Source organism: Amia ocellicauda, unplaced genomic scaffold, assembly GCF_036373705.1.
Source record: "Amia ocellicauda isolate fAmiCal2 unplaced genomic scaffold, fAmiCal2.hap1 HAP1_SCAFFOLD_82, whole genome shotgun sequence".
Lineage (NCBI taxonomy): Eukaryota > Metazoa > Chordata > Actinopteri > Amiiformes > Amiidae > Amia > Amia ocellicauda.
The window spans coordinates 69,046-89,732 of record NW_027103008.1 but is presented as its reverse complement, the minus strand read 5'-3'; the positions used below and the strand labels follow the sequence as shown (position 1 = coordinate 89,732).

Sequence of the window (20,687 nt, the reverse complement as noted above, 5' to 3'; positions counted from 1 at the left end):
GCATTATTTGGCAGCTTCGCAAGACCTAATTTGAAACGTTGTTGGTAAGTTAGATAATTAGTGGGGACCCGCTATTTGCAGTTCTTCCCCTCCATAATTGCTAAAATAAAGTTTTACTGACATTTTATTGACCCTACCACTGCATAGGGCACATCTGTGACATTAACGCTACTGAATGGCACATACATTGAAAACTACGGAGAACTGAGACAAATCCACTTTACACTTCGTAAATAATCTTAAAACGTTTCCAACCAAGGCAACACCCACTTGAAATACGTTCATTCTCATTTTTGGTAAACAAAAAGAGAGATTGTTACATATGTTCCCTATGATGCATCTACAGAGAGAGAGAGACAGACAGACACTAACTCTCTCTCTCTCAGCTGGGAGTGTGTGGGAGGGGTCTGCAGTGAGCGGGAGTGCTGCTGAGAGCTCTGTCCTTTGGCTGCGTTTTTTTGTTGCTTTACTTTTTTCAGTTTGTTTATTTTGTCTTCTGTTTTCAGTGCTTTTCTTATTGTGGGGGAACAGGGGAGGGGAGGGGGGAGTACCGGTAGTTCTTCCCGGGTCGGGGGGTCGGACCCCCTGAATGCGTCTTTTGAAAAACTGACCCGACGCCATGGAGTCAAGATCGCTCCGGTGCAGTTCTGCCCCCTAGAGCAGTGTGTGTTAGCGGTTGGGGAGGTAGCAGGGTGTGAAAATATCAAGTCTGCTGCCATTGTTATCTTCTTAAAAACCACTGATCTGCTCAATCAGCTAGTGGCTAATGGCACAGTGTTAGACGACACTTTCACCCCGGTGTTGCCGCTCGCTGCTCCTGCCCGGAAGGTAACGCTGTCTAACGTCCCTCCGTTCATCCGCACCGGCTCGGGCAGCTGATGTCCGGCATTAAGAGGGTCCCGCTGGGCTGCAAAGCCCCGCAACTGAAACACGTCGTGTCCTTCCGAAGGCAGCTGTATATGATCCTCAATAACATCAATGAGGATCTTAATGTCATTTTTAAATTTAAGATCGACAATACCGACTACGTCGTGTTCGCTACTTCGGAGTCCATGAAGTGTTTCAGGTGTGGGAGCGAGGGGCATGTCGTGAGGAACTGTCCCGAGCAGGACAGGGAGCGGGAGGAGGAGCGGGGCGACGCGGGGAGGAATAGAGACACCGGCCCGCAGCCACAGATGCAGCGGGCAGACAGAGATCGAGCCCCGGCGGAGGAGACAGTCGCCGGTCGGACCGATGGTACCACTGATGCCGTGACGGGGGAAGAGCTGCCCGGAGGCGATGACGCACAGCTGGGGGACGGGGTCGAGGCAGCGGGGGATAGTGACGACCGAGACGCCGGGGGGAGATGGTGTTGAGGCGGTGCACGGGGCGCTGGTTAGTGACGAGGAACAACCTCAGCAGCCAGCAGACGGGCGGACAGACACACAGGGTGTAGCCGAGGAGGAGGCAGGGCCAGGCTCGGCGGTACAAGCCGAGGCGCCGGGTGGAAAAAACGCACTAAGAAGGTGCTGGGAGGGAGCACGGACGGTGTTGGTAAATAGTGGCAGTAAAAGAAGTGGTGGCACAGTAGTGAAGCTGGGGTAGCGAGCGGCTTGGTGGGGAAAGGTCCGGCTACACGCTGGAGCATCGCGGCTCGGAGTGACAGTGAGGGCGGCTTCACGGATTCCTCTCTCGCCTCCTCGTCCTCGGTGAGTCAGAGCTGCAGTGAAGGATATCAGGAGGTTTTTAGAGAAAACGAAGGGAAAGAGGTCTGTTGTAGTGGAGCAGTTTTTCCCAGATCGTGCACGCCTGCTGGCCTCTATTAAGTTTTTACAGAAACCCTGACCTATCAATTTGTACAACACTCACTGAAAACCATGGTTGGGGTCAATTCCTGTTTTTCAATTCCAATTCCTCCTACAAATCAATTCAAAATTGCAATTACTTTTTGCATTCACATAATATTCTTTATTGGAATTGAATTGAAAAGGGAATTAAAAATTGAATTGGAATTGACCCCAACCCTGTTGAAAACAAAACAAAAAATACAGATCTGGTTCTTCAAATCTTCACTCTGGTTTCATTCTGTGTCGTAGTTCATTTATCTTGCTGTTAATTGCACCACCAATTACACTCTTTGGGGTACTGGGCAATTTTTTCAAGGTAGCCCCTAAAAAACATGTATCACATAGATTTAATGACTTGCACATAGATATATAAAAATCTTTTAATAAACATACCACATATCTTTGAGAAGGGTTCATTAGTTACATATTGCCACAGTAAATCAACATTTTTGTGTGTGGGTGTATTTAAATGTTTTGGTGTATGCTCTTAAACTTGTCTTACACTAGTTCATAGTAAAATCTGTACTTGGCGAAGCAGCTATGCAAAGGCAGTCTTTTCTCCATTAATACCTTGCTTAAGCATTACATTGATGTGGCACAACTGGACTGAAATGTGAAGTATTTGCTCAAAAGTCAAATTTAAATGAGACATGAAAGTTTATATTGTCAAGGATCCCATGGCACTATTCATTATTATTATGTATTAATATGTCTGAAGCATTAATCCAAGGTGATTTACAAGGTGTTGTTGAAAGAGTGACGTGGCTGAATTCTAAGTCAGGCTTCCCTCAATCAGGTCTAACAAATTTGTTATGACTCCACCTTTACTGCTGTGTAGTAATCTGCTGGTACAAAATGGCTGCACCCCAGAGGGTGGTGGGTGAAGTGAGTCTGTAGAGCACTTTGGGATCTTTCCAGCTGCTACATGTAAGGTATTATTATTTATTAATAAATTAACTCTAGTCTCTGAAACTAAAACAAAGGCCAAAGGAACATTTCAAATGCTAACCCTTTGTGTTCTATACAGTTAAAAAGGAGAGTTAGAAATTTTGTACAACAGCATTTACATACCATATGTGGCTTCCACCTTTAAGCGATCCAGAGGTGTCTTTTTCTCCGAAGTTGGATCTCTCTTGCTGCCACCACCACGAAGATTGCTCTTTAATAATGTTGGAAAGTCAAAGACAGCAACCGTCAGGGTTCTTGCATATGACGTATTCGTGCTCCACCTCTCTGCAAGGATCCAGGACAGTTTGTCAATGTAAACTCCAGTGCCTGGGAATATTTCCACCTAAAAGACAATGGTAAATAAAAAACAAGTTTATCCCCAAACTATTCTTATATTATGTTAAGTGGAATACATTATCAGTAAGGCTGTGATTTTGTTACAGAAATGTGTTATTAAAGACCACAGTATGTCTCAATTCTAAGTTTATTAATTTACAGACATAATAAAGTCAGTGAATCTGTGACACCCATAATTCAATTACATTCTTATTATCAACTATAACTATGAATATAACTGATAATGTAGCATCATTAGATTGTTTACAACCAATATTTGTTTTCAATATATATATTTTTACCTTGTCTTTGTAATATTGTAGACCAAGAGTGTTATACCTGTTTTGGTGATTCTTTGTCAGATTCAGAACAATTTGCTGTGGGGCTGTCAGAACCACTTGATGGTGACACACTTTTGTCTTCATTGCTGATAAATGTGGCTTTTGTTACAATTTTTTTCAGATTGTCCAAAAGGTCTGGAATCTCTGGAGAAAAAAAACCTTAGTATTAAATGATAATCATTTCTAGTAATATATTTAATGCAAAGTGAAAACAAAACCATCAATGCCTGCAATTATACTTGAGAGACTTGCTCTATGTTATTGGCAAACTGACCTTTTTGTGGGTCATTAACATTAGCTACGAAAAAAATAAAAAAGATAAAATACAAGAATTACCAGGTCTAATGTAATGCATATAGTCATTAATGTAGGATTATGAAGTTATGTTGAAAAACTTTATTTAATAATCAGTATTATTAAACTATTAGACAGTGCACATTAAGAGTCTGTATTGTGGTTCTAGATTACTTCAGTATGATCAACTATAATACATTACTCTGGAATCTAAATTACTGAAGAATAACATTTATCAAGGTAAGGAATTATTTGCTATAAATAAAAAAACTTACCATCAACCATACGGTTTCGAAGACATTGGTTTTCATTTTTAAGTCTTGTGTTTTCCTTTTCGAGCTGCTTAACTTTTTGCTGTAGCTCAACTTCACTGGACTCTTTAAATGTCTGTAGAATATGACGGGATCTAATTCTTGAAGCTCCATCGGTTTTCTTTCTTATTTTGTGCTGTATTCAGAGAGGAAAAGAGTTTAAAATGAAAATATATATATATATGAATATGATTAAAAAAAAAACAATCCTGCAATACATTTATTTAATATTTGCAGTAATTATCTCACCGGTAACTGTGGTTCATCAAGGTCACTATCATCTGAAATTTGAAGTTTTTTGTTTGGTTTAGGTACTCTCTTCATTTTAGGACAGGGCATTTTTGTTAGGTCATTAAGTTTTCTTCTTAGTTCGCCTTCTTTTCCTAAAATAAAAATAAAATAAATAAAACCCTGCATTATGTCCACAGATATTTGGGGATTATATTTATTTGTCATAAAAATACTGTGCTTTGACCATACAAATTAAGATGAACAGCCAACACTGAATCAAAACTGAAGTTAAATTATATCTGGTTTAATTTATTTTGTGATTTGGGGGATTTTATTGTAAAGCACAACACACAATAAATCGTTCTTACAAATGCCAGTCAAGTATGACGAGTTTTTAGCGCCCTCACCACCACCTACCATGTTATAAGAGTATGTTAGAAGTACAACACATTAATAACTTAAACATTCATTTCAAATATACTGTGATTGTATATATCAAATAGCATGTAAAGACTTTAATGTTTTTTTTTTAAATAAACATTGTTACCAGTCATAATGATCTGCGCTTCATGGACAGGCCATCCACCTTTTGGAGGTTTGTTCGTGTCTCTCCACTCTGCTCTGAAGTTTCGAGTCGTCTCTTCGTCATCATCAGCAATGCTGAATAAATCAAAATTGCGAAAGCAAGCAGTGGGAATCACGCTGTAAGAGTCTTTGTCGACCCCGCTTTCCCACTTCACCAACGCGTGCATCACCGCCATACTACCTTCACCTTCTCGTCCGTTTTTTCTGCGCGTTTTTCCCCCGACAAGTCACGGCACAAAAAACAGTCCCGCTCTGCATTCTGGTACTTGGCGTTCTTAATAACACCAACAGGGTGTAATCGCATAGACCACTCGAGTATAAAGTACTACATATCCCATCAGTTACAGTTTTTTTTCATCTTCTGAAACTGCAATTTAGCACTTTCAACTGTTTCTTAGTGATTCCTAGAATTACTAACCGGTATTGTAGTCAATGTGTTTATAACCTTTTTTGTTTAACGATTTGTGTGTTATCCTATGGGATCCCATGGTCTTTGATTTGGTCACGGAAGTGATTTGTCTTTGATTTGTTGATCTAGAGTTGAATTTTAATTAGTTTTTCCCTTTTGTATAATTAGTGTAGTGCTACATTTAGTCTTTGTTTTTAAATAAATTTGACAATTTATATCTTTGGAATTGGTGTCTGCGTCCAATTATTACAGAAATTGAGTTCTACAAGACTCCAGGATTCGTGATAAGGTGATACTATGAATTCACTTCTTTAATTGAAATGTATAAGTGTACCTTACGCTACATATATGTATGTATGTATGTATGTATGTCCAATTGCTTTGACAATACAAATGAATTGAATTGAGAGGGAGAGAGAGAGAGAGAGAGAGAGAGAGAGAGACAGACAGACAGACTGACAAACAGAAAAACAGACAGACACAGACACACACACACACAGAGCCAGCCAGCCAGCCAGCTCAGCGATGACATCACGAGCCTCTCTCAGCTGACTGCTATGACATCACAGAGCACGTACATTCCGTTGCTTGCCGTCTGTCAACCACTCAGTCACTGCCAGCCAGACTGGCTGGCTGGCTGGATGGGGGGGCTGCTTGCTGCTGCTGCGTACCTTAGCAAGCTTATTTGCTTGACCGGCCTTCCTACTCCTCTGCCCACATGCCCACCTATGCCCGATCTGCTGTTCACCTGGATCACAGCTCCGCCCCAACAAGGCAGAGCCCCCCAAGAATGGTACAAACTCACCCACGATCCCCTCCACGGAAAGCTTTAGCAAAAGGCAAAAGCGTTATACGTAATGAAGAGGAACCCGAGTCCAAGACGCATCCGACCAGCCATACATATTTGTGTGTATTAAAGATCACATTTTCTTACATTTAGTTTTTCTGTACTTTATTACATCTTATTGTGATTTATAAAAGTATTGTTTCTTTTCCATATGTATGTATGTATGTGTGTGTGTGTGTGTGTGTGTGTGTGCCTGTCTCTGTGTGAAAGTGTGTGTGTGTGTGTGTGTGTGTGTATATGTCTCTCTGTGAAAGTGTGTGTGTGGGTGTGACAGTGTGTGTGAGTGTCTGTCTGTCTGTCTGTCTGTCATGTAACTCGCACATCTGTGAGGGCACCATTTTTGCAGAAGAGATGTACACATTTTGGAGCAACATATGCTGCCATCCAGACATCATCTTTTCCAGTGACGTCCCTGCATTTTCAAACAGATCACATTTTATTACACTTTGTTTATCTGTACTTTATTACATCTTATTGTGATTTATACTTGTAATGTTTCTTTTCCATATATATGTATGTACAGTGGGGGAAAAAAGTAATTGATCCCCTGCTGATTTTGTACGTTTGCCCACTGACAAAGAAATGATCAGTCTATAATTTTAATGGTAGGTGTATTTTAGCAGTGAGAGACAGAATAACAACAAGAAAATCCAGAAAAATGCATTTCAAAAAAGTTATAAATTGATTTGCATGTTAATGAGGGAAATAAGTATTTGACCCATTTTCAATGCCCTGGCTTAGGGAAGGAGGTTCTCACCCATGATTTGACGGTACATGGCCCCGTCCATCGTCCCTTTGATGCGGTGCAGTTGTCCTGTCCCCTTAGCAGAAAAACAGCCCCAAAGCATAATGTTTCCACCTCCATGTTTGATGGTGGGAATGGTGTTCTTGGGGTCATTCCTCCTCCTCCAAACACGGCAAGTTGAGTTGATGGCAAAGAGCTTGATTTTGGTCTCATCTGAGACCACTTTCACCCAGTTCTCCTCTGAATCATTCAGATGTTCATTGGCAAACTTCAGACGGGTTTGTACATGTGCTTTCTTGAGCAGGGGGACCTTGCGGGCGCTGCAGGATTTCAGTCCTTCACGGCATAGTGTGTTACCAATTGTTTTCTTGGTGACTATGGTCCCAGCTACCTTGAGATCATTAACAAGATCCTCCCATGTAGTTCTGGGCTGATTCCTCACCGTTCTCATGATCATTGAAACTCCACGAGGTGAGATCTTGCATGGAGCCCCAGACTGAGGGAGACTGACAGTTATTTTGTGTTTCTTCCATTTGCGAATAATCGCACCAACTGTTGTCACCTTCTCACCAAGCTGCTTGGTGATGGTCTTGTAGCCCATTCCAGCCTTGTGTAGGTCTACAATCTTGTCCCTGACATCCTTGGACAGCTCTTTGGCCATGGTGGAGAGTTTGGAATCTGATTGATTGATTGCTTCTGTGGACAAGTGTCTTTTATACAGGTAACGAGCTGAGATTAGGAGCACTCCCTTTAAGAGAGTGCTCCTAATCTCAGCTCGTTACCTGTATGAAAGACACCTGGGAGCCAGAAATCTTGCTGATTGATAGGGGATCAAATACTTATTTCCCTCATTAACATGCAAATCAATTTATAACTTTTTTGAAATGCGTTTTTCTGGATTTTCTTGTTGTTATTCTGTCTCTCACTGCTAAAATACACCTACCATTAAAATTATAGACTGATCATTTCTTTGTCAGTGGGCAAACGTACAAAATCAGCAGGGGATCAAATACTTTTTTCCCTCACTGTATGTATGTATGTATGTATGTATGTATGTAAGTGTGTGTGTGTCTGTCTCTGTGTGAAAGTGTGTGTGTGTGTCTGTCTGTGAAAGTGATTGTGTGTGAAAGTGTGTGTGTCTGTCTGTCTGTCTGTGAAAGTGTGTGTGTGTGTGTGTGTGTGCGTGTGTCTGTCTGTGAAAGTGTGTGTTTGTGTGTGTATGGGTGTGACAGTGTGTATGAGTGTCTGTCATGTAACTCGCACATCTGTGAGGGCACCATTTTTGCAGAAAGAGATGTACACATTTTGGAGCAACATATGCTGCCATCCAGACATCGTCTTTTCCAGGGACGTACCTGCATTTTTCAGCAGGATAACGCCAAACCACATTCTGCCCAGATTTCAAGCGCATGGTTGCATAGGCAGAGAGTGCGGGTGCTAGCATGGCCTGCCTGCAGTCCTGACCTGTCTCCGAATTGAGAATGTGTGGCGCACTATGAACTGCAAATTAAGACAACGAAGGCCCTGTGCAGTTGCGCAGCTGAGGAAATGCATAATGGATGAATGGGGGAAAATCCCGCTTGCTAAACTTAACCAAGTGGTGTCTTCAGTGCCCAAGTGCTTAATAAGTGTTATTAAAAGAAAAGGTGATGTTACATAGTGGTAAACAGTCGACTGTCCCAACTTTCTTGGTTTCTTTTCACTGCTAATGAGATGCTGTAGAGTGAGTTAGTTATATTGCTTTCAGGAGCTCTAATCGTATTGATGAGTTCATGCAGCATTTGTAATTGAATTTCAAAAAGAAATCCTTGCTGTCTGGCCTGTGTGTATGAGATGTACTCTGTCAATCTTTGGCTAACAACTGAAACATTGGTAGAACAGAAATGGCAACATAAAAAAGAAAAGTACATTTTAAAAGAGCACATTAAATAGGATGAATATACAGTTTTTTACAATCACTTTGTCACTCATTTCAGAACCTTGATGTCATTTTTCAAAACTCTAGACACAAAACTCAAAACGGTCATCACTTGTAACACAGGCTGTCCAATGTTCAAAACATTGCATTGTGCATTCATATCTTTAAAGAAACCTAGCACTTGCAGACTTGTTGGTTCAAATAACTCATTTATCATGAAATACCATAGTAACATAGTAACACAGAAGATACCGATAGTTTCACTGTGTAGTTGTTCGTACAATCATTAAATATTGTAGTACAAAATATGTGATACATGTTTCATTATGGTACTACACATAAATACATCACTGTAAAAGGACTAGTAGAGAGAATACTACAGACACAGTGGAATCATTGAACAAAATCTGAAATGTATTGATGCAATACAATCAAATCACACCATAGGTTTCTTTGAATCCATGCAAAAATAATTAGCTACAAAAACGAACAAAACTACAGTAAAATGTCAACTGCAGTGTTCCTCACCTGGCTTAGTGTAAAAAGCAAAACAAAGGATTGATTACTGTACTTCTAAATTTCCATCAGCCCTGTGTTCAGGTTCAGGTTCTCACAACCATTTTTCACAAGAGGCATCTTGAAACTGAACATACCTGAACATACTCAGTCATCAGCTGCTTCACTCTGTCTGCATTTCTTTCAAAAGGCACACTATACTCTGTGCTACACATTGGTATGCAGTATACAGTCATTTGACAATTGAGAGTAGCCTAATGTTTAGTGCATGCTGAAGACTTGCCGCTTCTCAGTACGGAAATTTCTGATGATTGAGGCCACAGTTGATCCTGAGTTGATTCTGAGGTTTGATTGAATCATTGTAGCTGCCTCAGTCATGGTCATGCCATGATTTACAACATGTTCTACAACTATTTCTCGGATTTCACTGGACACTATTTGCTGTTGCTGCCGCTGTCTGGTCCGTGGCCTTGTCCTCTACCACGTTCCCCCAACACCTCTCAAATGAGGCCCATGGCTGCCTCTCTGGTGAGGCCTAAGCCCTCCTCTATGACGAGGCCCACGACCACCTCTCAGAAGGGGTGCATGTCCCCTTCCATTCCTTTGACCACCACGTCTTCCTCCTCCCACTGCTTGACCTCTATTGTGACCTGGATGACCTGCCGGCTCCATGTTATCACTGTGTTGCTGGGGTGGATAGCACTCATTTCACTCGATACTCGTACCACAATGTGAAATCAATCATCAATAACCAGTTGGCAGTATTGGAAAAGCAATTACAAGGGCCTGCATACATACAGTAATGTCAAATCTGATGTGGAAGAACAATCATCTTCAACCAGGTTGGAGCGTTAGTTGCAATGCCTTTAATACACGCAGCGTGGAGAGGAACAGTGACTCAAGAAGATCCCAAAGTCGCTCTGCCTTCATTTTAACAGTCAGAGCTTTTATACACAAAAATCAAAGAGCTGGTTATAATCAGAAAGTCATTACTATGTTATCTTAAAAGTTAGCTAAGCAGAATTTATATCATTATAGGACAGAGTTCATAGATCAACACATGGATTAGGGAGCAGGCACTTCAATCATACTGTTTGACATTGTCTCCAAGATTCTCATCGTAAATAACAAGCAGAAATCAAACTACCTTCTGGCCTGACCTTCTAGCTTGACCTTATCTTTCTTAAGTATACAAGAGAGAAAAACAGGTATTAGAGAAAGAATTTCTAACTTTCCTTCCACACTGAAAACATGGTGTGGAAAAGTGCTACATGATGATGAATGATGATGAAATATTACATCCATAGATAATGTAGTCCAACTGGTTCATGCTCCTCGGTTATTGGTGTCAATGGATCTCATTATCCTGAAACTTTCATGATCGAAACATGGAATACTGTTCGTCAGTTTCCATAAAACTATGAATTAAGAGTAATGCAACAGTCACTTATCATTTTGAGCAGCTGTATCAATTGATAGTTAGATCTTTGTAATGAAATGAATAGACAGTGATCTCAGATGTAATGTGTGAATTGCATTTTGAAATGGTAATACTTTGACGTTAAGTTGTATCATTTTAGTTCAATGAACAAATGATCTGAGGTTGATGTGTATTGTATCCAAGCAATTGAAAAATGTGCATTTTGATCATCGGGTGTGAGTTTTGTGTCTAGAGTTTTGAAAAATGACATCAAGGTTCTGAAATGAGTGCCAAAGTGATTGTAAAAAAGTGTAATATCAGGGGACAGTGGCTATTACTGATCTGGCCTTCCGTGGCCTCTGTATTAATGTAACAGGTCACATTGTATGTGTACACTGATACTTGATAGTATAATATAGTACAAGTAAAAAACATACATAGGTATCATAGAAGTATTTTGCAGAAATGATTATGGATACTTATCAAAATGGAGAGGAAATGCTAAATCCAGTCTCCCCAGGCTGAGCTTCTATTGCTACACCTGCTAAGTGGCTGCTGGCCCCACTATATGGATAGAGCCACACCAAGTACAAGAGTCTCCCCATTGCTATTTATATCTCCCTATCCAGTCTTCTATACGTGTCAGGTATACAAGTGTGTGTGTGTGTGTGTGTGTGTGTGTGTCTGTCTGTCTGTCTGTGAAAGTGTGTGTGTGTGTGTGTGTGTGAAAGTGTGTGTGAGTGTCTGTCTGTCTGTCTGTCATGTAACTTGCACATCTGTTAGGGCACCATTAATGCAGAGATGTACACATATTGTTTATTTTCCATATATATGTATGTATGTATGTATGCATGTCCAATTGCTTTGACAATACAAATGCACTGAATTGAGACAGAGAGAGAGAGAGAGAGAGAGAGAGAGAGAGAGGTGCTAAGGCACATTTGTAACATAAATTAGGGAACATTTGAAACATGCTTAGGGAACATTCATAAGAACATAAGAACATAAGAACATAAGAAAGTTTACAAACGAGAGGAGGCCATTCGACCCATCATGCTCGTTTGGTGTCCATTAATATCTAAGTGATCCATGGATCCTATCCAGTCTATTTTTAAATGTTCCCAAACTTTCAGCTTCTACCACTTTCCATCTTGAATGCCTTGAAGCCCAATTTCCATTTGTTGTCCCCTGGTGCGTGTGTCCCTGCTGATCTGGAAAAGCTCCTCTGGTTTGAGGAACCTTTCATGATTTTGAAGACTTGGATCAAGTCCCCACGTAATCTCCTCTGTTCCAGGGTGAAAAGGTTCAGTTCCCTCAGTCTCTCCGAGTAGGACTTTCCCTTCAGACCTGGAATAAGTCTGGTTGCTCTCCTCTGAACTGCCTCTAAAGCAGCAATATCCTTCTTGAAGTGTGGTGCCCAGAACTGTACACAGTATTCCAGATGAGGTCTAGCGCATTGTACAGTCTTAACATTACTTCCCTTGTTTTAAATTCTACACTTTTGACGATATACCCTAGCATTCTGTATGCCTTTTGTATTGCTTCCTCACATTGTTTGGATGGAGAAAGTGAATCCACATAGATTCCTAGGTCTTTCTCATGCATTACTTCATCTAGATCTGTACCTCCCATAGTGTAATTATAGTGGACATTTTTGTTTTACTGCATGTATTACCTTGCACTTGTCCACATTGAATTTCATTTGCCAGGTGTCAGCCCACAACTGAATTTATCTAAGTTCCTCTGAATAGCATGTGCTGCCAAGATTGTATCTGCTAAGCCACCTATTTTAGTATCATCTGCAAATTTGACAAGGTTGCTAAGTATCCCAGAGTCCAGATCATTAATATAGATTAGAAAAAGCAAAGGCCCTAGTACTGATCCCTGTGGAACTCCACTAACAACCTCACTCCAGTTAGAAGTGACTCCTCTAATCTGTTTCCTATACATCAACCAGTTCATAATCCATCTACTTACATGACCCTGAATGCCTACAGCTTCCAATTTGAGGATCAGTCTTTGGTGTGGAACCTTATCAAAAGCTTTTTGAAAATCTAAGTATATCATATCATATGCTTTCACGTGATCTACAGCTGCAGTTCCATGTTCAAAAAAATGTATTAAGTTAGTAAGACATGATCTGCCTCGTCTAAACCCATGTTGACTATCTCCAAGAATATGGTTTTCATTGAGATGCTCCTCTATTTTCTGTCTAATCATTTTTTCCAACATTTTACTGGTGATGCAGGTGAGACTGATTGGTCTGTAATTTCCTGGCTCAGTTTTGTCCCCTTTCTTGTGGATTGGTATGAAATTTGCTGTCTTCCAGTCAGTGGGAACATCCCCTGTTCTAAGTGTCATTTGGAATAATCGAGTTAGCGGCCTATACATAATTTCCCTCATTTCTTTAAGAACTGTTGGAAATATCCCATCTGGCCCAGGTGATTTGTTTGATTTTAATTCTGCTAGTCCCTTTAGTACCTCCTCCTTATTTATCCTCATCTCTCTTAGGGTTTGACTGGATTGATTGTCAACCTGTGGCATGTCATCTGTTTTTTCTTTTGTAAAAACCTCTGTGAAATACTCATTTAGAATATTTGCCACATCTTGTTCGTTTTCCAAGATACCTCAATTTTTGCCCTTTATCTGTTTCACCTCCTCCTTAATTGACCGCTTGCTGTTGTAATTTTGAAAAAAGCTCATTGCATTGGTTGTAGCTCCAAGAGCTATGTTTCTTTCTATTTCCCTCTTTGCTTTCCTGATCCCTTTCTTAAGATCTCTTTGCAGCTCAACATATTCTATGTATTTTGTTTCATCACCATCCCTTTTGTATGTGCTATACAACATTTTCTTCCTCTTTATATTTTTTTGCATGCCTCTGGTTTGTATGTATGTATGTATGTATGTATGTATGTATGTGTGGAAGGAAAGTTAGAAATTCTTTTCTCACAACTGTTTTTCTCTCTTGTATACTTAAGAAAGATAAGGTCAAGCTAGAAGGTCAGGAGGCCATAAGGTAGTTTGATTTGTCTTTGTTATTTACAATGAGAACCTTGGAGACAATGTCAAACAGAATGACCTACGTGCCTGTTCCCTAATACCATGTATAGACCTATGAACTCTGTTCGATAATGATATATGTTCTGCTTAGTTAGCCTTTAAGATAACATAGTAATGACTTTCTAGCATGTATGTATGTATGTATATATATATATATATATATATATATATATATATATGTATGAATGTATGTATGTCCAATTGCTTTTGACAATACAAATGAATTGAGAGGGAGAGAGAGAGAGAGAGAGACAGACAGACAGACTGACAAACAGAAAAACACACACACACAGAGCCAGCCAGCCCGCCAGCCAGCCAGCCAGCTCAGCGATGACATCACGAGCCTCTCTCAGCTGACTGCTATGACATCACAGAGCACGTACATTCCGTTGCTTGCCGTCTGTCAACCACTCAGTCACTGCCAGCCAGACTGGCTGGCTGGCTGGATGTGGGGGCTGCTTGCTGCTGCTGCGTACCTTAGCAAGCTTATTTGCTTGACCGGCCTTCCTACTCCTCTGCCCACATGCCCACCTATGCCTCTACTCCAAGATACTTATACAATAGAAAAACTATGGTAATAATAATATAGCCCAAGACAAAAAATATTAATCTTTCTAGACTGTATTAAAGTTCAGCACTTCGGAAAAATAGAATTATTTTGTATTTCAATAAAACACACACCCAACCAATGTAAATGTCACGGACGGTGTTAATTAGCTCCTTAATCACCATTACTTATTATATTTATATTTCACTTCACTTTATGCAATATGGCTTGTGTATTTTGTTTGGTTCTATATTGCCATTATTATGTGTGTTGATTATCTTTCTCTTTATTGTTTAATTTGTTATTCACTTAGTATTATTTTGATTGTTTGCACGCGTGCCTTATTATTTTTGTTTCTTCTTTCTTTCACAACTCACCTGGGTCCACCTGCACTCTTCACACGCATCCCCACTTAATCACCCTGCCCTGGGAGAGGAGAGGATTATCTGCTGTAGTCCACTTTCCAATGTGGGAGGTCTCTGCGGCTCATATCTCATTCAATTATTTATTCATTTATCCTACATCAAGTTTATTTATTTTCCCACGTTTCATTCAATCACCATCAGAAGCTCTCTGTGCTAAAAGTGGCAGCACATTTGTCTCACACACATCAAACTCACCTTTTCCTGCTTCCCAAGCCTTATCAACTTACTCAGACCCTCGTCAACTTACTCAAACCCTCTTCAACTTTGGTTAACATTGCTCTGCATTCTAACAGCTATTCTTTCTCCTATTCTTAATTTCTTACAAGAAATGTATTCAGGTTTTTTTATCAATATGTTTTATTTATATTTATACAGATGTCACTCCATTATTCGTTTATTGAAGTCATATATGTACCTAACAAAATATTAGCCAATAGGCCATTGATCTCAATAATGATTCCCATAATCCTAGGACACCTTCTCTTTTACTCTCCCTTTCCATTCTTACTTTTCTCCTGTAAAGCATTTTATATTACTTGAGCTTACTTATTCTATAGTTGTAATCTTATACTTCTGCGGTATCTTACCCTTTTCCTACATCACTCATCTTAAAACCATGGTCTACTTTGACTTTCATTTCAGGTATTATATGCTAGGCACCAATAACCAAACATTTTCTGAAAGACTGTAACATGTCACCAGACTGTTTACATTCTCCTGCTTTCACAGGCTGTCAGGGCTGCACCAGGCTCTCTTCTAGCCTTTCGTTTCCTTGAATTTGACTTTTGACAGAGCTTGTCCATAACATGATGTTTAACAAACAAATTCTGGTTCTTCTTGTGGAGACACCATGACTATTTATGTATTACTATTATTATCCATCTGTTTATTCAATGTATATTTTGGATTACTTTTCTTATAATAGTCTTTCTTTCTGATTTCTGATGCTTGAGGCACTCTGTATAGAGCCAAAGATCCTCATGAATATGATAAATCTGTTGTTACATTTTTAAATATAATTCTAAAATGATTGCCAAAACATAGACATTTACCTTATATCACCTTCAAACTATACATATACATAAACACACAAAGCACATACACATTGATATCTAAAGATAATTCAGATATCCGATCTGTGGCATGTTTTATTGACCCTGCAGTGTCTCAAACAGCCCTTATAACTTATTATTTAAGCTTATGATTATTTAGAATAAAATGTCAAATAATCCCACTCGATTATTTCATTATTTCACTATCTCAGTTTTCTTGATCCATTGTGAAAAAGTTCTGTTATTTCCTCCTCATCTGTAGAGGCTACATTAGCCCACTCCCCGGTCTGATATTCTCGTAGTAACTGTATCCAAATGTTGGGCGGACATTTAGCCTTCACGATGATGTGTACATCGTGCGGGTGAAGGAGGTGAATAACCATCTTTTCATCTAGAATATCCCAAAAAGTTGTGTTACCCTGGTTTGGTTTTAATTTTGGGAGGGACGCCCATATCATTTCTTTTTCTCCTGGGGAGAAGGGGACATGGGTTTTAGTCGTATAGACTATTGATTGACCTTCCTCTTTACTCTGTCTAGTTTTGACTTGCATGGGTGCAGCTGGGACCGTTTTCAGAGCGGTCATATCTGGATACAATGTATTATTATAACCAAAATCAGTGATTGATTTATATTCCGGATTATATGGGGGAGGAGCGCTAGCAAAACCTCCTTTTTCATATTCCCATGCTTTGCGATCTAAATCATCCCAATCGGGCCTGTCGTCCTCGGAGTGATCTGTGTCGCGACGCGCTCCTAACACGGCAGCACATCGCGCACCTACACCTTCACCTTTTCTGACCACTTTTCTTGCCCTTCTAATTTGCCTTGTAGTTCTATTAATTCTATCGTATTTTTCACAACTTCTTCTCTCAATTCACATTACTGTTTATGATGATCTTCCATTTCTGTTATTTTCTTTTCTTGATTCTCACCAACCTGACACAATATCACAATTCCTTTCTCTGTCTTATCTGGTTGTTGTTGCTTCCACCAGTCCCGGTGCTCCTTCGGAGACCAGTCTTTCTCCCAACTTCCTTCCAACATTTTCTTCTCTACATTCTGTTTTTTTATTTCTCAAAAAAACAATAATGCTGGTGTCACTCACTGTGACGATTTATCTGAAATATTACATTATTATATATTATATTATGTATATATATTATAATAAAAACAAACACTCCAGTAAGGTACGGACACCCGTACATGACACTGGCTAAGGTAAGGGAACCCATAAACAACCATAAGCACCCCCGGACCTAGGACAGACTGTAACTTGCTAACTTGCTAACTGTTTTGTTTGCTTCACATCGTTTGCTGCTAGTTGCATGCCAAACGAGTTCGTTCTGTCCAAAATATAAGCTTTTTTCTTCTAATAAACTCAATAAAAATACAGTGCACTAGCAACTATTTCCTTTCAAAAGTTGTAGTCCCGTTTCAGTTAAAACAAAATGTGTTCTTCAAACAAAGAAAATACTTGTGTTTCTTTTCCCTCTTTACCTGCTCTTATCACAAAGCTTCTCAACACAATCTCAGGTGCAGGTGCACTCTGCGCTATCCTTTGCCCGAGCTTTGTCCAGGAAAACTCACTGTAGCCATCTTAGTTCAACACGGGCTCTCCTTACCTGCGAGTCACACAGGTCCAGTTCACTTTGCAAGTGAACAGTCTCTTCTCAGAAACAATAAGGAAACTTGGAAAGAAACACAATCCCAGGTCGGTGTTAAAAAAAAGTTCTTTGTTTTCATATTAAAAGAAAACATTTGTATTTTCTCTGCACACTTCACAGCTCCAATTAGCACACTCAACTAATCCCTGCCCCCCTCAGAACCGTCACTAAAGAAAGGTACTCACAGTCATTTTAAATATGACATCCTGTAGTGTTTGTTTTCAAAATATGATCTTATTATCACTTGAACCAAATAAATCCTTTGACCCACTAATACCAAATTACAGTTATGGGGGCCACAGATGTGATTTGAAAATACGATCTTCCATGTCTTTCTGTTGTGTTTTGACCTGGGGATCTGTAATTGTCCAAGTGGCTACTGCACATGTACTTATTTAATATTAAATGTGTTATTTAATTAGGCTTGGTTCTGGTGAGCATGTACAAGACGTCAGCTTTTTAAATAACTGTGTGTATTGGATCATACACATTTTAGAAATACTCTCTCAAACTTCCCGCATTGGTACCTCACCAGGGAGGTAGAAAACAGCAATAGCATTGAAAAAGTGTGATTGTAGTTCTGCTCTTCTGCAATATATTTCTACAATATCTTTAACATCTTCTTTAACATTGTTTTAAAGGCTGGGACCAATATGGTGGAATATCTCCAACACACGGACATTGAGAGACTCGACCCCTTTGTGCTGCTGCTCAGAGACCAACTCTCAGTTGTCTCTGAGTAGGCTATGGATCAACTTCCTTTCCTAATATGAAGGAGACAATGGATACAAAACCTATAGGCAACTATGAAAAACAGGCGATTATTGTTATTCTTCTCATTATAAACTACTTAATACATCTCTCCCATAAAGTACAACAGGATAGTGGTGACGTCATTCAGGATTGGATTGCCATTGGTCAAAAGCCCTCTGAGAGAAATTGTGTGGCGACACTCCACACTCTTAGAAGAAATTGTTCTGCACAGAACCATAAAGGGTTCCTCGAGTAATCGCTCTGGTGGATCCCTTTATGGTTCTATGTAGAACCCCTTCAAAGGGGTTACATGAAGAACCCCCAAACATAGCGTTCTACACAGAACCATTCGTTTTAAAATGTTATATATAGAACCCATTCAAAAGGGGGACACGTGCTATACCTGAATTTGTTTTCCAAATACAATCTTTAAAAAATGTATGAGTTCATATATACAAACACACATACACAACGTAAAAATCGCACTACTAGTGAAGTAACTTCATTTACATTATATGCCACAACTCCTCAATTTGGAACGCAAAAACAAGACATCTGATGTAAAAGTGTAAACTAATTACGAACAGCACTTTTGATTTTTATCTTCAATTCAGGGGCTACTTATTCGAACAGTAAACTGTATTCTCTCTTCAGAGTGACTGGAATGTTTTTGCCTACATTCAACTTAAATATGAAAGTTTCCAAAAACGGCATAGTTTTCTTTAAGGCTATTCAATGCCAAACACAAAATTCTCTCTGCTTTCAGTGCTTGTCCTTCAGCACAATTACACAGGTTCATGATGTTCTCATTTCAATACATTGTTTTCTTATTTAAACTATTTGACTTTGAGCTTACATTGAGAATAAAATCACTTTTGCAAGTAAAACCTGGCCAAGAAAGGAAGCAGCACTACAATAAAACAATACACAGAATACAAAGCAGTTCCTTCAAAAGTGAAAGTGATAAAGAGTGATGTCTGTCAGTAAATTACGTTGAGATACATATTGGTTATTTTGAATTAGGAGTCCAACTTCAATAACTTCTATTAACAAGCCAAAATACAGATCAGAATTACGGGTAATTGAAAATAATATGTAGCGCCTAGGTAAGCTTGGATGTGTTCAGAGAAACACTAAAAACGGACCTTCCTCACACCCGTCTTGTTGAGGTGGACGTGGTCATACAGGTGATGTGGCTGGATGTCTCAGTGGTGTGCCAGGTGGACGTTGGGGAGGAGGGCACATCTTCGGGATACTTCTGCGTTGATGGCCTGGATGATGTGCAGGGGCACGTCTGTGCGGGGCAGCAGTGTGGAGATGGTGATTTTGGCAGTTTGGAATTCCTCTGTGGCTTTCTTTGCCACCTGTCTCAGGGCTGAGGCCACATCGCCCCTGCGGGCACTCAGGTCGTTAGTGCCGGTGTGGATGAGGATGTGTTTGACCTGGCACAGCCTCCTCTTGGAGAGCAGCTCCAGGGCTCTCTGTGCTGTCGGGCACCAAAGCTTTTTCACTTTTCGCCCAGGGAAGAGGCGCCTCTCATCCAGGAACTTCCCATTGGAGTCGCTCAGAATGACCACCTCTGTGTTGACCTGCCACTCCGGGTTTTGCGTCGGGAGTGGTGGGGGCAGCGGGTGTGTTTTAGGGGAGTGGCGTTTCAGGGGTTTGTGTATTAGTGGCAGGTCTGGTGATAGTGGGGGTGTCAGGAGTGGTGGGGAGTGTGGGTGGATCAGTGGGTGCGTCAGTGGGTGCGTCAGGGGTTGTAGGTGTTGTGGGGTCAGTGCAGTGCAGTCTCTGTGCTCCTCTCTTAGCTTCTCCAGCTGGCTCTGCAGGCTCCTCAGCTGGCTGTGCTGGGGTGTCCTGGTCAGCTCCTCCCTCGCTCTGTGCAGCTCCGTCCTCAGGGTTTGGCTCTGCTCCTCCTGGTCTCTCACTGCTGCTCTCAGCTTATGGATCTCAGCCTTGTGGTGCATCTTTAGTCCCTGAACTCCGCAAACTTCAGCTCCAGCACTGATAGGCATTCCTTTAGTGTTTTAATGTTGCTGGAGAGTTTTGGGGAGACAGGGGGGCAGTCTGTGGGAGATGGGGCACTGTCTGGCTCCGTGTGGCTGGGGGCAGACTGCAGGGTGGCCGGCTCTGGCTCGTGTTTCTCTACCTCAGTCTGCTGCTTTGAGGTGTGGAAGCCGAGAGATAATTGGTCCAGGCTGCTCTCGCTGTCCTGCACCATGATGGTCCCGTTGTGGTATACATTAAAAGTGAGCATCACACTGTCTGTGTCTTTCTCTACCAGCACTGAGATCTGCCTGCCTCTGCTAATGCCCCTCTTGTTGTTATTGGGGTATGTCTGGCACAGGGTTTTGTGAAAGGCGGTGGGGTACTGAGTGTAGAACAGTAGATTGTTCTTGACCCTGTTTTCTCCTTTACCGGTGTAGTCTAGGATGAGGGTCTCAGGAGATGCTCTCAT

General features: G+C 40.6%; 1 non-coding gene across 1 annotated transcript; it reads right to left on the bottom strand.

Moving 5' to 3' along the window:
* Window positions 1-6,043: 6,043 nt before the first annotated feature.
* LOC136744075 (U5 spliceosomal RNA) lies at window positions 6,044-6,158 on the bottom strand. Its single transcript, XR_010815878.1, has one exon. It is a non-coding gene; the product is annotated as a U5 spliceosomal RNA (small nuclear RNA).
* Window positions 6,159-20,687: the final 14,529 nt, after the last annotated feature.